Genomic DNA, 17,133 nt, shown 5'->3' with positions numbered 1-17,133 from the left:
TTTGGTACACCCCTCCCCCAGGGATGCGGCCTCTCCCCACAGTTTAAAGACCTCTGTCATAGAGGATGGACAACATGTCATCTGGAATCTCCTGATTAATACATTTCCAGGCCCAGACGGATACCCAGCTAGATTTTACAAAACGTACCAGACCACACTAGTCCCGAAGTTAGTCCGGTTATTTAACTCATTTGGGAATAGTGGTCGCATTACCCCTACGATGGAAGAGGTCAAAACAATACTTCTCCCCAAGCCCGCCTAAGACCCCACGGTCTATGGATCATATAGGCCGATTACCCTAAGAAACCTGTATGCTAATATCTATACAAAAATACTGGCCAACAGATTAGACTCCTTAATGCCGAAATGAATTCACTCCATTCAGACTGGGTTTATTCGGCAGCGGCAAACCCACGACAAAATTCGGCAAGACTGCCATTTAATAAAGAAAGATTCCCTAAAAGGGGTCCCGGCGATATTCCTATCTTTAGACGTGGAAAAGGCGCTCGATGGAGTCGAATGCTCTTTTCTTTTCCATACTATGGAAAGGATGGGATTGAGACCGGAATTTCTTAACAAGATTAGGGTAAATTACAATTCCCCCACAGTCCAGCTTCTCATCAATTGCCAGCCATCCCAAGTGATCCTACTGCAATGAGGCACCAAACAAGGTTGCCCTCTGTCGCCACTCTTATATGCAATACACCTTGAACCTCTCCTATCTAAAATATGCTCGGCAGAACATGTGCAGGGATCCCCTTCGGGAGCGACAATCATAAAAATGTCATACACGGATGATATGCTCCTCACCATCATGGACCCCGAAAACTCACTGCCGTCGGTGGTCCACGAGTTAGAAGAGTTCAGAGCTGTAGCTGCGCTAAAAATTAACATGACTAAATCTGAAATCCTGAGCCTAACACAGGAAGGGCTGAGCAGGGCGAAGGAGACATCCAGATTTAGATGGGCTTCAGGAGGCATAAAGGTGCTAGGGGTCAATATAACTCGGACATTGAATGAGGTTTTACTCCACAAACTACCAGCCTCTCCTTCAGAACCTCAGACTATATAGAAGTGGGGCCCGCTGGCAGTCTCCTGTGTTGGTCGGATAAACACAGTTAAGATGACCATTCTGCCCAAAGTTCTGTATGTGTTTCAGGCACTCCCCAGTCCGGTCACCAATACTTTCTTAAAATGATCCCAGTCTTTGTATGGAACAAGGAAACCCCCTGTGGAACACTTAAAACATTGGCACTACTGACTCAAAAAGGAGCGTTGGGCCTACCTGATTTTCACAAATACTACCAAGCCGCCAAACGCCGGGTGATAAAAGATGGGTTCACAGAGGGCTTGGAGAAAAGATGGGTACAAATGGAATGGGCAATAGTGGGGCCAAAACTAGGAGAGTCGCTATACTTATACAAAACCATCTGCCTCAAAATATGCATATTTGTGAGGTTCGTGGAGGATATGTGGGACAGGGCTATCTCGCAACAGCATATTATATCCTTTCCATCCTTATTTATGCCAATATTCCAGAAGCTGCAATTTCCCCCCGGCATGGAGGGGGGCTACTTTTCACTTTGGAAAAAAGCAGGCTGTAGAAAGTTCAGGGACATGTTCCCAGGGCGAAGATATTAAATCTTTTGAACAATGTAAGGCTGAAATAGGGCTGGCGGAGGAAAACGGAATACACTATTTCCAACTTCGACACTGGCTGTTGGCCTCCCCAGTAAGAGCGCACCCATCAGACCTCTAACCACATTCGATACATTTATGATCTCAAACCCGGTGGATAAACATCTAAATTCTAACCTGTACCAACTTCGAGTAGATGAAACCTCCAGAGAAGAGGTGAAGTACAAACACAATGGGAATCTACCTTCAGGGTACAGATCCTAGAAGAGGAGTGGGAAAATTGTGGGGGGACATTCCCAAACATACACAGTCTATACAGATCTGCAAATTCTGGTACAAGCTAATGACCCAATGGTACTACATACCGGAACAATTACATACAATGAATCCTAGAATTCCTGATACTTGTTGGAGGGAATACAGGGAGAGGGGGGGACTGGCTGCATATATGGTGGGGGTGCCCGAAGCTGAAACACTTCTGGTCCGCAATTGACAATAACATGCTAAGAATCTTCGACATTCAGGGGGCAGAAACCACAAAGAGCGACTTCTTGCCATGAATGGACAGGACTTCACAGTATGTCCAAGATGCTATTGGAAAGCTTTTGTCATTCTAAACCTTGCAGCACTGTTAGTGATAGCCCAAAATAGAATTCTAAAGATCTTCCCCATGATCAGGACTGGTTTGTCAAGGTCTGGAACTGTGTAACCTTGAAATGGATTGCGTACGCAATACATGGGGAGCAAGCTACATTCTCTAATGATTGGGAACTAGTGCTGGCCTTCCTACATGAAGACTATAAGGAACCTTACTGCCCGCACAAACTGCGATTTATGGGCATCTGCTAATAACAGACTTTGGACACGGCCACCAAGTATTGCACAGGGGGACACAGTAGAGGAGGGGGCGAGGGGTTAGCAGTTAGGTTACCGTTTTTTTTCTACATGTGATAAATCAAAATGCCAATAAAGAAATATTAATTTTAAAAAAAAAGTTTAACTAAGCTCACTGTTTCTTGTTAAAGTGTAACCTGGGTATTTAACCAGTGCGCAACACTGGGTACCTCCAATCTTATTCCATTGCTGTACACCATCTTGTTAAGATGGATTTCTAAACTGTGACCTGGTGGGCAGAAGTTTAGGTGGCCACCCTAGATTAGTGGAACAGGGGAACCTTCTGTACAGACATGCCAGAAAAATCACATTAGCTTGGCAGGTGATCAAGACTAAGTCTCAGGAGGTGTGAGAGGGATCAGAAGCCCACAATGAGCACACACAGTAAAACTCCACAGAATACGCTTAGATAAGTGGATATAAAAAATAAAAATACATTTATTATATGCCTTAATAATTAAACACAAATTAACCACAGTAATATAAAACAGTTACCACACACGCCTTTCAATATTTAACATATATACAGTTACATTTTGCCTGATGCGGTAAAGGAGAAAACACAGCCACAACCTGCAACAGAATGGTAGGTTAACACACATATACCATTAGGCAGTTCAGAATCGATCCCTAACTTAAGCAGTCCAGCCCTACGAAGTGGGGAGCCTTATGCTCAAAAGTACAGTAGTGCGTTGAAAACGCGTGGTAGTGCGTAATGAGAGAAAGCGGGTCCTCTTAAGAGAGCTGTAGCTGTTCAGGAAAACACTTGAGGTGATGAAGAAGTGTCCTACTATACAAGGAGGTAGAGCAACTTTCAGGTTTCGGGAATAGCTAGGGAGCGCAGGCTAGCCCAGCTAATGTAGGCATCTTTTTATGGATTATCATGCATAAAGAACAATGGCTGTGCCACGGGGCCACTGGTAAGTGATGCAAGTACTCACCGACCCTCGACACAGTCCGGACCAAACTTTTACTGTCTAGGCCTGGTCGCTTGTAGGTTTAACCCCTGCAGTTGCACGTCGCTCCGGCTCTCAGCGGCTGTGAGATGGGACGATCGTCCGTGGCAGGACAGTAGCCTTTTCTCAGCTCTCACTGAAGAAAGGATAACAGTTCCACTGCAGCACGTCTCAGGACACAAGGGTACATGCCAGAAAGGCTCCTACAATGACCGACACCACCGCAAGACGACACAGGGGCCACAAATGCTTGCAGCATGGCACACTTTCTTAAATCGCGGGCCAGAGGAGCTAGGACTTTGAAATTTGGTGGGAGAGGGCCCAGGACTACACGCTGGCGATTCCTTAAGTCTTGAGTGTCAACTCGGGACGGCGTCGTTCCTAAGGGAGACCCTGGGTTTGAGCTGGTCAGTTCGCTGGTTGGCCCAGGAACACTTCCGATGAGGCTCTTTGGGAGGGTAATCGGGAGGTGCAGAGAGTAGTTGTTCTCACTATTCCGAAGGGTTGAAGCGCTCTTGCAGGCCTTCAATGATCGTTGCAAAAACCGGAGTCCCACCGGACAACAGCGGTCTGAGGGTACCAAACCGTCCAGCATGTGTCCGATGGTTTCACAGGTCTGCTTTAGGGTTTCAGGATACTTGGCTCCTTCTGTAGTTCGGTGTGAACTTCAGCTGATCGACCTGGAATGGATGCATGGCCCCTTCTCTTAGCCAAGATTTGTTTCACGCTCAAATCTGGGATAATCAGTCGAAGATCTGCTCTCTTGCATGCACGCCAGATGTGGATCAATCACGGTCCACGGTGGTCTGTCATTCAGACATACTGACACCAGTAGTGTAGCTTGGGACCAGACAGTCCCAATCCACTTCCTGGGCACTAGCACACGTGACAAGCAGGAGCCCTCAAAAGTTGTAGTTTTTGCAGAGGCTGGAAGCCCAAACAAGGAATTCCCTGGGGGAGGTGAGGACATGGCTACACCTGACCCTCCCTCTGGACGCAGCAGATACCAACCATTACCTCAAACATTAATGTTATATCCTATGATATGTTGAAGTAGTGTGACATATCTGCGGAATGCTGTGATTGTACAAGCCCGTATCGCCCTGTGTAATGTTTCTGATTGACTGCCCTTGTTACCTTGTCAAGCAACAATAAATAAAGGTTAAAAAAAAAGGAATTCCCAGGCTCGACCTGGGGGAAGGTAAAGGGACAAAATGGCTAAAGGACAGAAAAAAAGACTTTGTGGCACGGCCATTTTTGGCACTGTCCACAGTCTTGAGCCAAACGCGGTAAATGCGATATGGTTCATTAAAAAGAAGTAAAAATACTATATGTTAGGGAGAATTCTCTGTTTAGGCTGAATTTCCTATCCTAGTGAGCCCCAGCAGCATTGCTGGATTTTTGGGGTTTATTTTTTTCTCCTGCCAAGAGTGAGACTCTTTTACCCTCACTCTTGGACATGATTTGAGTGTGTTCCTTTGACTCTAGATGTGTTTAATGGGCTATGTGGTCTTTTACTCCATAGGGCTTCATGTGTTTTTGTGCCGTGTGTTACACAGCACCCTCAGTGCAGTAACACAGAGGTGTCATAGTGACCCCCCAATATAGACTCCATACCCTGGGACTGACTACTGTCTCCCAGGGCATGAAAAGTCACCATTGACTTTACTAGTCTTGAATTCTGAACAGAACCAGTACAAACCATCATATTGTGGACGTACTGGCCGGGGCAATTCGATTGCCCCGGGGTCTGTTAGTCGAGGGGGCAGGTCTCCGTCCCCCCTGATTGAGTTTTGGCTGGTGGCAGTGGATACTACTTTTTATATTCAACCGCAAATATTTCTCTATGGGATTTTCTCATTGTTCGAGGCTACTATCTTTATTTATTTAATTACGATAGCCTCAAACATACCGCCGGTTTATTTATTTATTATTAATTCTCCGGTTTGTATTTTTTGCCAAAACTCTGTTCTAAAATGGCGTTTGTGTTCTCTTCTGTGACTCCAACCCAAGTCGAGCCCTATGTTCCACTTTTTTGGCGGGCTTCTCCACAGAAGCCTCCAAAGTGGTGCCACTCTGTCTGGGGTACTTAGGAGGGGTGGAGGGGGATTTAGGCACCCTGGACTGAGTTGCATAGGCAACTCAAGTCGCACTCCGTCCTGATTGGCCCAAGTGGTGAGCCGGCCGGCATACCACTTAGCATGTTTGAGTGACAGCTAGGCTGAGTGAATGGGGGTTTTCTGCATAAAAGCAGGGCTTTGGGGACTGGAACTTCAGAAGTCACCACAGGACCTAAGAATCCGACGAGGGAGAAGCTGAGCAGACCTGCTACGACGACACCACCGGTGGAGCCCTGCTGAACCGTCTCACCCCTTTTCCCAACGACAGAGGAGATCTCCCGCCGGAGAGTCTTCTTCCTTTGACTGGTGGGGATAACCAGTTTCACCGTCTTTTCGCCTTCCCGACGCATCTCGTGGCCGCCTTGCCTGTACCAAGCACCCCGGCAACCGGAATACCACGTTTTACCACGACCGCGAAATAAAGGGTAATACCTTTAACCGGAAAACTCCGCGGCTGGTTTCTTCCCTGGCAGTGCAACAACCTTCATCTTTCCTCCAAGTCGAGTTCTTCTCTTCCTCTGGACGACGCCGAGACTTGCACCCGCTGCCAGGAACAACTGCCGCCACTGGAGGATCCTTCCCACTTAAGGTACCGTGTTCTGCCTGGCTTCCCTTGCCACCGACTGTACGGGGTAGATTTAGCCCCCAGCTTTCGAACCTGGGTTAGCCTGGGACACCCTGGCTAAACTTTTCTGAGCCTCTCTAACCTCTTTTCGAACTCTCTGCAAGACTTTCAAAGCCTAGTGTAACTGTGTGATCTTGGGCGCATTTGTGCTCTGCTCTCTCTAAGAGTGGGCCCAGCCTATGGACTTTGGCTCACCAGTGACTTTTGCTCTTCTTCCTTGCTAAAAGTGTTCCTAAATCTTAGAGTGGTGTATCTTCACATATTCTGCTTTTTCCCTCCCTTTTTCATGAACTTATTGGAGTTAATCGCTCACCTCAGTCTGGAAATAAGTGGTGTTAACTAAGACTTGTCTGATAAGGAATAAGGGTTGTATATATCATAATAGTAACTGTGTTTAGAGTGTTTTACAAATAAGCGTGCTGGAGTGTTTCAAACAGTGTGTTTTTAAATAAATAATTATATACTTTGATACCAAAGCTCTGGTCAGTGTTTGCTTGTGCTATTGTATCTGAGTGCCTATTGTGTATACTTTGCATACTGCCTAACTCTTCTTGAGGGAAGTCTGACTGCTCAGCCACAGCTACCAGGTAAATCTGGGTGGTACAGACTGCTACCAAGTGGGTTTACTGCTAACACCTGTAGTCCTAAATCTTTTGCAGTGTTCCCAAAGGGAACTGCACAGGTTTCTGCCTAACACTATAAAAGTAAACTGCTGCCACCAGTTCGTCCTAGGCACACTTGTATAATCACCAACAAATCCTTGGAGGGTGTCTAGGGCCATAAAACAAAAGACCCCTATGCGCGGCACTGAAAGGTACTTGGCACATAGATAAAAAGTTACCAAGAAATGACAACGTCAAAGACTAAGAGAATCATAGTTTCCCAGTTTTGACAGTCTGAAGGATGTGTCAGTTTCCCAATAAGAGGTGAGCAAAAGCCCAGAGGGGCACCGCCGAGGGCTGTGCGCTACTGGAAAAGGCCAGGTTAGGTTAGCCAAACGAAAGCAAAAAGTTTGGGGGCAGTCGAAAATTGCACCTAAGAGAAATCCTTCCTAGCACCCTCCTAATGGAGTCATCACCTCCTCCTGGTAGTTGGCCCCTCCCACACAATCCTCCCTCATAAAACCAACCCAGGGTCAGGATCAAGTAGTGGCTGCCGTCCCCTGGCCACGTGGGAGGAGATCATCACTGGGGAATCAGTGATGACTCCACAGAATTCATCACAGTACACACATGTTTTGTGCCTTTCATCATAACCTTGATGGGTTGACTGTAACAGGACCTTGTCACTCGGTCCTTGTGAGGTAGTCAGATCTTCACCAGAGATAGTCTAATAATAATAATTATTATTATTATTATTATATACCTCTCCAACCTCAGTCCTTTGCACTGGCTTGCGATTGTCATGCCACTCTTTGATGTGGTCCTTACTTTTCCTGATCCTCCACACTACCTCTTCCATGTTTATTGTGCCATCTTCCCTCACCCATTGGGGCACTAATGTGGATGCAGCTCTTTTGACTCTTAGCATGTGGAAGGGTGACACCATGGTGATTCCATTGAGAGTGAGTCTGTCTTCTGTGGATCCATACCTGATGCCATTGCCAGTTGCATGGTCCCTTGTATACATCTATTCATTCTTTTCACCAGTCCAGTGACTTGGAGATGATACAGAGCCACTTTGATCTGTCTTATGTTATTGACCTTCATACATGTCCCCATCCTAGTGGACGTCAACTGGACTCTGTTGTCTGTCACTATCTCTTTTGGTAGCCCATCCATTTGTAACAGCGACTTGAGGACATCTATCAGTGTTATTGCCGTAATATCAGGCACAAATTCCATCTCTACCCACTTTGACAAATAGTCTATGGTTACGATTCCGTACCTATGTGCAGATGTTATGGCTTACAAGGGGCCTATGAAATCCAACCATGGGAGGACTGGGAACCAAAAGAGGCCCTAGAAATAATTTTCAAAGTGGCCCATGTTGCACATTTTCATCAAGCCAACCCTTTTCGTATGGGACCATTTGGAAATATCACACAAAAGAGGCCCAGGTTGCAGAGGCCTACTGGGAAATCTCCAGAGTTCCCTATAGGCCAGCCCACCCCTCAACCCAACCCCAATGTATGCCATACTCCAAGTTTGATCTGTATAGGGACGAGAGGTGCCTGCATCACTGTGTAGAGAAGCAGCTGTATACATAATCTACAGAGCCCGCCTCCTCACCTCCGTCATAGTGGAAGAAAAACAAGAAGATAATATGTTTGACACCAGGTATCATCCCAATACTGCATCGAAGGTATGAGAGACGTTATGCACACAGACAACCGTATCGAATGTACCCTGAAACTGAAATGGTATAAGCAAGTCTGCAGATACCACTGAATATCAAAGAGCTGTAAGTGGAATCTGACCAGTGCAAAGTGATGTCATGAAGAGAAGACACAATGGCACACTGAAACGATGTAAGAATACTTAAAGAATGAAGACGTGACTGAAGTCATAAAGTGAACACATAAGCGAAGATGAAGAAATCATATACAAAAAGACCAGTAAGGAAATATATAGTATATGTATATACGCAGAATTGTGAGGTAGATAAGACATGGAAGCTTGCTGCAGCAGAGAATATAACGCGAGGGAAGCAGCCATGATGAGAAAATGGACATTTACTCAGTATAATAGTAAGCTAGAAGCCCGGAGGAGAAGAGACCAAGGCTACCGAGTTGACAGGCGCTGGAAATACAAGTTTGTGCAAGAACAAAGCATATTTGTTTGGCTGAGAATCAAGGATGCCACAGCACTTGGAAGGCACAAAAGTCAAAGAGGATCAAGCAAAGGAGTGAACATTTGTGACTGCCAAGTATTGTACAATTAAAGACATGGAAAGCACATGCAAGACAGAGCAACCAAGTCAAGAGAGTAATGACACCGAGTTTAATTGAATCAAATAGCACTAAATAAAAGGACAAAATCATGGTATCCTCACACATGGTGTAGGACTGGCAAACAAGGGCTATTCATGAATCCCCAGATGAAGATACCAGTGTACCCTCACTGCCTTTAAAAGTTCAGAAGAAGAGAACAGCCAGCACGATCAACTACAAAGAAGAAGCCTTGGCTTATGGCCTAACTGATGAGAGCTGGTAGGCTAATTGGCCAAGTGGGCAGTGGTCTGACGATGGTCATCGCACCTTGGTTTTGTTTTGCTAACGTGCCGAAGTTCCAAGGTTGAGAGAGCATGCCAACCAATCATGAAGGACCTGCAATGGTGGATCATACATTGTTGCAGGAGCCAATCTGCTTCTATTATTCTGATATTATCTGTATTATACATAGTTAGGGGTTGTTCAAGGCAAGCCTACTATATAAGGGGCAGCCAATTATGTTACTAACACGTAAATCAACCATAGATATATATGTTCCCCTAACCAATACCCCTGCCCAATAGGTTTTTACTATTTTGCCACGTAGGATAACGTCAGAGCTGACGTACATCGAGGTATAATGCCTTTGTGTAACCGAAATGCTTACCAGGTTTCCCTACTTTATAATAAAGTAGTATTTTGCCATATTCTTTGAGTCTGTCCCATTATTTGGCCCTGAGATTACTATAGTGGTAATTCAATCCAGCACTTGGTACTCTCCCGTTGCTACTGCACAACTTTCACTCTTTTGTGATTGTTTAGGCACTCGTGGTACCTTTCCATCATGTTCCTTATATCCTGGTCCATGCAGGGCCACCAGTATGATTCTCTTATCTTGCATTTTGCCATGCTGCTTCCTAAGTGTCCTGAATGGGCTCTGTAAAATATGATTTTCCTCATTGCCATGGGGGGTATTCCTAGATCACCCCTGAACTATTGTTCAGGCTGCTGTCTTCATGTATCTCCTCTGCCATTTTCCAAAATGGTTGCATGCCTTTTGGAATCCCCTTTCATCTTGCCATCCAGTTTTGAACCATCTCGTCAACATCGGCACAAATGTCCGTTATGGACTCCCATCGGGTGTGTCTGTGGTGCTTAGGATCCACTCATTTAACATTGGAGCATGGGCCCTGCCTATCAATGACAGCGAAAGCCCTGAAAGAGCAGAGGGAAGTTAGCTGCAGGTATGTCTCATAAATCCCCTTCGACAACCCTGTCGCAAAAGCGATCCTCCGACAAGTCGAGGGACAACTCTCCTCGTTGGAAGAAAGCTAGAAGGTCACGATCACGCAGTGGCCCACACCACTCGTCATCATCCTCACGGCGGTCAGAGAAAAGGCACCACAGATCATCGTTGAGTTCCTCCCGGAACGGGTCTCATGTCTGAGTGGGAGAAGTTCAGACTAAAGCTGCTGAAAGTGTTCGAGAATGTGGCCTTGACCCCTTCGAAGAAAGATAAGAGCCATGCCCACGTCAACAAACACGACAAAAAGGCAAAGGACAAAACCTGTGTGCCTTCGGGCCGAGTGTCCAGGAGAAAACTCCTCTGGAGTCCTCGAAGGTTCCCTAATGTAGAGAAAATACGGTTTATAGTGATTGCATCGAATGCCTTAGCATCTAAAAAAAAAAGCAACGAAAAAAAAGCATTGAATGCTTTTTTTTTTTATTTTTATTGGGGGGTCCCCCAACCCCTGTTTATTTACCCCTTAAAACCCATTAGAATACAAATAAAACCTTTACCTTTGAAAAAAATGCATTCAATGCTTTTTTCGATGCTTTTTTTCGATGCTTTGTCATTCAATGCTTTATATTCAATGCAATCACTGGATACCAAAAATACTCCTTGGAATCCAAAATCATCTACACCATCGGTGCCGAAAGACACCAAGGTGATGCCTAAAATAGCCTCGATGCCACAGCCAACGAAACCCTCAACGTATACTTTGACGCCGTTGTCGACACATTTGGCTAAACCCTCGAAGGTAGTCAAGAAAACTTTCACCCCACTGCCTAAGTAATACTTTAAGTCTCTTTCCTCAATTTATGAGGATGATGAGCCATCTTCGGATGAATCCCGTCCTTTTGGGTTACAGTATGGGACACCAAATATTCCAGAGACCTTAATCTCAGAGGACTCAAGAATAAAAGACCTTCATGAAACCCTGCAATCTGCAAGTGGGTTGGACACTTCCCCAGGGATAGAGTTTGGCAGACCAGATCCTTCAGACCATGCAGATGGATCTTACAGACTGCTGATGTCTAGCGTCATAGAATGTCTGGGATGGAAAAGGCCTGCACAACATTTTGAGCAGGACGACTTCACTGATATTTTAGATAAGGGACCCCAGGAGGACCCTATTCTTCCTTTCCATGTAGCTTTACAAAGGCGAGTTGATGCCAACTGGGAGACACCGGAATCAATTCCAGCAGTGAACAAAAAGCTGACAGAGCGTCAAGCAGTGACCCTTACTATCTAACTTAGCATCCAACTCCCGAATGTTTGGTAGTTCAGGATGCCACTTCTACATCCAAACAAAATGCATACCCAATTACCCCCACCCCCTGGGCAGAGATGGCAAGCGTTATGACGCTTTTGTTAGAAAGGTTTTCTCTGCTGTGAGTATGGCCCTTAAATCGGCAAATGCCACATGTGCACTGGCCAAGTTCACTTTCACCTTATGGGATTGCATAACAGTGGCAGCTGAACATATTCCCTATCGGAAAGAACGATACGGCTTCTTAACATTGTCAAGGATGGGAAAGATGCAATGTGCAAATCCCTCAAGACTGGTCTCGACCCTGCTGACAGTATCAGCAGGGCTATGCCGCTAGCAATGTAATGCATACATTTGCCTGGTTGAGAAAGTCTGGTTTTGCTCCAGATGTGCAGTCTAGATTTCTTAGCATGCCCTTTGACGGCACATATTTATTTGGCAGCAAGGCTGACTAGAGCCTGTAGAAGCAACAGACCTCCAAAGCATCAGCTGAATCCCTTGGCGTTGCAATCAGACCGCCACAACCATCTCGCCCCACTGGTACAGCTTGGATGGGAAGGTCCTTTCGCTATTACTCCTCAGTTGGAAGATGGCGAGGACTGTCGAATCAAAGAGGTCAGAGAAGATTCCCCTGTGGTGGAAGGGGAAGAGGTGCTAAAACCACCCAGGCAACGGCTGCTTTGCCCTCAGCCACTGCATCAGCTGCTTCAAAACTTCTCTGCGGCCTTACTCCACAAGACCCCGGTGGGAGGCAGACTCTCACAGCATCTGAAAGAATGGCAGGGTATTACTTCAGATGCATGGGCAATGGAAACAGTTGCCCAGGGTTACAGCCTTCCCTTTGTAAAAAGGCCTCAGGATCATCCACTGGGGAACAGCTCTTTCTTAACATGTTTATCTTGAAACGGTTGCCCCAGTGGAGATAGCGCATAAATACAAAGCATACATCTTGTCATAACACAGAAACTATTTGTGGACTGAACAGTCACTCTTAGCTCCACCTTTCCCCCCCATTCTCTCTCCCCCCTCACTCCGCCAGAGTTCAGGCTTCGTCTTGGCCGCACAGTTCAGGGTCATTCGGTGCTAGTTCGACGCTATCTCGTAGGGCCAATTGTGCAGCCCGAGGTTTATAAGTCTGTGCCAGGAACTTCCGATCGTATTCTATGAGCGAGGCCCAAATGTCCGTAAACCGGTGTAGGAGGCCTGCTTTGGCTGCCATGACCTTTTCCACCACCAAGATGTCCCAGAGTTTGGTCCACCACAGATTCAGCGAGGGGCCCTCAGGGGATTTCCATGTACGGGCTGTCGTGATCCTTGCCGCTAATAGCATTTGCGTAAGAAGATTGCCAGTCTTCCCAGTCCCTGGATAAGACCCCGGCGCTGGTGCGCACAGTAAGATAATTTCTGGTTCACTGGGGATTGTCACTTGAGTGATATCTTTTATAGTGGAAATGCATTGGTTCCAAAAGGTTTGCATGGTGGGGCAGGTCCACCACATATGTAGGTATGACCCGGGCTGTCCGCATTTGCGCCAACATTGGGGGCTAAGGGATCGATTAAATTGTTGAAGGCGTGTTGGTTAGTAATACTAGTGAAGGACCAGTTTATAGGCACATTCTCAGTAATGCAGAAGAAGGATGAGTGGGCTCTAGTCCATATGTCCACCCAGGTTTGGTCCAGTGAGTGCCCCATGTCTGATTCCCACTGTGTTATATATGGGGAATAGGGGAAAGGAGGACGTCTTGTAGTATTTTATAAAGACTGGAGGTCCTACCCCTCACTGGCATTCCCTGCAAGGTAAGGTAAGTTCGAGAGGGCTGGGGCTTCGTGTAGCTTCCCGTCGGACCAGAGATTTGTCGACTAAGGCATCAAGAGTAGAGTCACTACTTTCTTTCTCTTTTTCTGTATATTGTTTGGTTTTGTTTACCCAAGAATCAAGGTTTAAATAACCTGAAGTTGTTTATATGTATATTTGTACATTTGATATTACTCTAGTATCTAAAGAGAGGGATACAGATTTATTGCGTATTTTGCACATTGTCCGTTTTCTGGTGATTAGCACTAAGCACTTTTTGGAGCACTGGTCACTTTGATAGTTTTTATGTGTTTGCTTTTAATACTATTTTTTATTAAAATATACCTATTTTAAATGAATAATTACTGAAGTCAGGTTGTATTTTTCCATGAACTTCCACTTGTCATTGCTCGAACTGTTTTGTAAGTGTGATAACCCTAGAATTATCCAGTGAATTGTGAGTCCAAACCTACAACAGGTGTGGCCTTTTTTGTTCTTGTTTTATTTCTGATTTCCACTGTGTCATATATGGGGGCCTAGGGGGAAGGAGGATGCCTTGTAGTATTTTGTAAAGACTGGAGGTCCTACCCCTCACCGGCATTCCCAGCGAGCTAAGTTCGAGAGGGCTGGGGCTTCGTGTAGCTTCCTGTCGGACCAGAGGATGAGTACACCAGTGCCGAAGCTGTGCATAAGAGAATCTGTCTGTTTCGGCTAAATGAAAAGACAGTTTACAGTTCTCAAAGGTGCAGGGTTGGCCATTTTGAAAGAGCTGCCCACAGTGGTGCTAGCCCCCCTGCGACCCAGTTTTTAAAATTCGAGGGGTGAGACCCAGGGGAAAAGGCCGGGTTGTGGAAGATCGGGGGGAGTTCGGACCTAGGCCACTTGTGAGTCCCTTGGATTTTAATGCCCAGTCCCATATACTAAGAGTGGTCTTGGTGGAGGCCAGGATCCCTGCCCAGGTCCTCTGCAGCGGGGCCGGGACATGTGGAAGAGAGTGGAGGGGAAGCGAGAGTCAGGACTGCTCTAGTTCGACCCATTTCGGGGGCCTGTCCGTCGTGCACCAAGCTTGGAAGTGCGCCAACTGTGATGCCACTTGGTATTTACGTAAATTAGGCACCCCAAACCTCCCAGACGAGAGTTGCCCATCACTTTCTGGGATATTCTTGACTTCTTACCTCTCCATATAAACCGGAGCATTTTCCTCTGCATACGCAGGAGGGGAGGTGATAGGACTGTAGTGGGGAGAGACAGACACGCAGAAAGAAATCACGGGAGGAGATTCATCTTACAGGCTGTAATTCGCCCAATGAGAGAGATTCCTTGTGAGGACCATTGTTCGAGGTCCGTTTCCAATTCTTTAAAGAGAGGGGGGAAGTTCAATGGGTATACGTCTTTTGGATGTGCCAGGATCTGGACCACCAGGTAAGGGATAGATTTCTTGTTTCATTGAATGGGGCATAGGGGCTTGGGGGCCTCCAGTTCCCCGTGTCTCAGGCCCACCACTAGGACTGCAGATTTCCCAAAGTTAATGGCAAACCCTGCAACCTTTCCAAATCTGCGAAGCTCTTGGAGAGAAGATGTCAAGGAGGGACAGATATCTGTTATAGACAGCAACACATCATCTGCGTAGAGCGAGATTTTATGCTGGGAGGCGCCAATTGGTAGTCCTTTAATATTAGGGTCCATTCGAATCCACTGGGCAAATGGCTCCATTACCAGAGCAAACAGAAGAGGGGACAGGGGACATCCCTGTCTGGTTACACAGGTCAGGGGAATAGGTTCCGATAGACTATGTTTAACCCGGAGCAAGGTTTTCGGAGATTGGTAGTTGGCTAGCACCATGCTCCAGAAGCTTGGGCCAAAGTGAAAGGCTTCTAAGGTGAGCTGTCGGAAGGACCAGTCTACTTTATCGAAGGCTTTGGAAGCATCCAAAGCCAACAGGGCCAGTTTGTGTGAATCTTGGGTCGCTATGTCTATTAAGTCGAGGGCTCTCTGAATAGTATCCCTGGTTGACCTATTTCTTATAAATCCTGTTTGGTCTGCATCGATCAGTTTAGGTAGAATTGCTGCCAGGCAGTTCGCCAACACTTTTGAATAAATGTTGGCGTCAATATTTAATAAAGAGATGGGTCTATATGAGCAATTTTCCCTGGGGTCTTTACCGGGTTTAAGCAGGAGAATGGTTACAGATTCTTGCATAGGTGAAGTAATGGAGCCTGATGTGCCAAAGGAGTTAAAGAGGGCTGTTAGCGGGGCAATCAATTGAGGGCGGAACACTTTGTAAAACCTCGTCGTGAACCCATCCGGGCCTGGGGCTCTAGGCTTTAGAGACTTAATGGCCGCCTCCACCTCCTCACCTGTAATCAGGGCGTCCAACTCCTCCCTGTCCGATTCCTCGAGTTGTGGAAGGGTGACATCCCAGAGGTAACTTGTTTGTTCTGCTCTGTTTCGGGGAGATGCGGATATCGTTTCAGAGAGGTAGGCTTCTGCCAATTGTAGCTTAGTGTGTTCGGCATAGTGGACTTTGCCATGTGGACCACGCAGGCCTATCATCGTGTTCCTTCTCTTTGCCTTAGCCAGTTTATCCACAAGGAGTCTATTTGCCTTGTTGTTTTTGGCGTACATGTGTACAGTTTCCTCTGCATAGTGGGCCTCCAATTTCTTTCGGGCTGTTTGTAGAGCATTATGGGTCTTAGGCGTCCAGCCTTTTTGTTTGTGATGAGCTTGGCTTTTTGGACGACTTCTTCCAGCTTCATGCAGGCCTATCATTTTCGATATGCAGCCCTGTGGGCGATCAGTTCTCTTCTTACTACGGCCTTCATGGCGTCCCAGGTGTTAGCTATAGATGTGCCCTTTGCTGGGTCACCTGAAAGTAGTTCTGGATCCCTTTAGCTATAGCATCTCTCAGTGGCATGTCGTTTAGGAGTGGGTCCTACAGATTGCAGCGGCGTCGAGGAGGCGGTTCCGGGTTGTGTGCCCGAAGAGTTAGCTTGACTGGAGCGTGATCCGACAATATCCTCCTCCCTATGGCTACTTCATCTACAAAGGTGAGAATCTGTGGGGAGGGCAGCAGGAGATCTATCTGGGAGGACGTTCAGTGTACATGCAAGAAAAAGTAAAAGTTCTTCACGCCTTGATGTAGTACCCCCCAGGAGTCCACCACCCCCAGTGTCTGAAAGAAGTGGAGAAGTCCAGTGGCGATCCTAAAGTCTCTGGGGGATGGCGGATGTGATCTGTCCCATAGGGGGTCCAGGACCCCATTGAAATCTCCTCCAATGATTATTTGGCCTTCAACAAAGGGAAGGAGTTTGTTACCCAGTGCTTCGTAGTATGCCTCTTGTCCTTCGTTGGGGGCATAGACTGAAATGAGAGAGTGAAGTTGTCCATATATGAAGCCTTTGACTGCCGTATATCGTCCTTCAGAACAGCATAGTGTCTCAAGTGCCCTAAACTGAATCCCTGTGGCTAGGAGTATGGTTGTCCCCCCTTTTTAGTTCTGCTAGAGGCTATGTATTGGAGAGGGAATTGCCTATGTCAGAGGCGTATGAAGTCTGTCAGCAGCAAGTGTGTCTCCTGCAGGAAGAACACTGAGCCCTCCATGTCCTGGAGACGTTGTAGTGTTGATTTCCATTTGGGAGGGAGCGTTCAAGCCTTTCACATTCAGCGAGATAAAGTTCA

The sequence above is a fragment of the Ambystoma mexicanum genome, chromosome 4p (genome assembly GCF_040938575.1).
Source record: "Ambystoma mexicanum isolate Mex_15411 chromosome 4p, UKY_AmexF1_1, whole genome shotgun sequence".
NCBI lineage: Eukaryota > Metazoa > Chordata > Amphibia > Caudata > Ambystomatidae > Ambystoma > Ambystoma mexicanum.
This window is presented reverse-complemented; position numbering follows the sequence as displayed.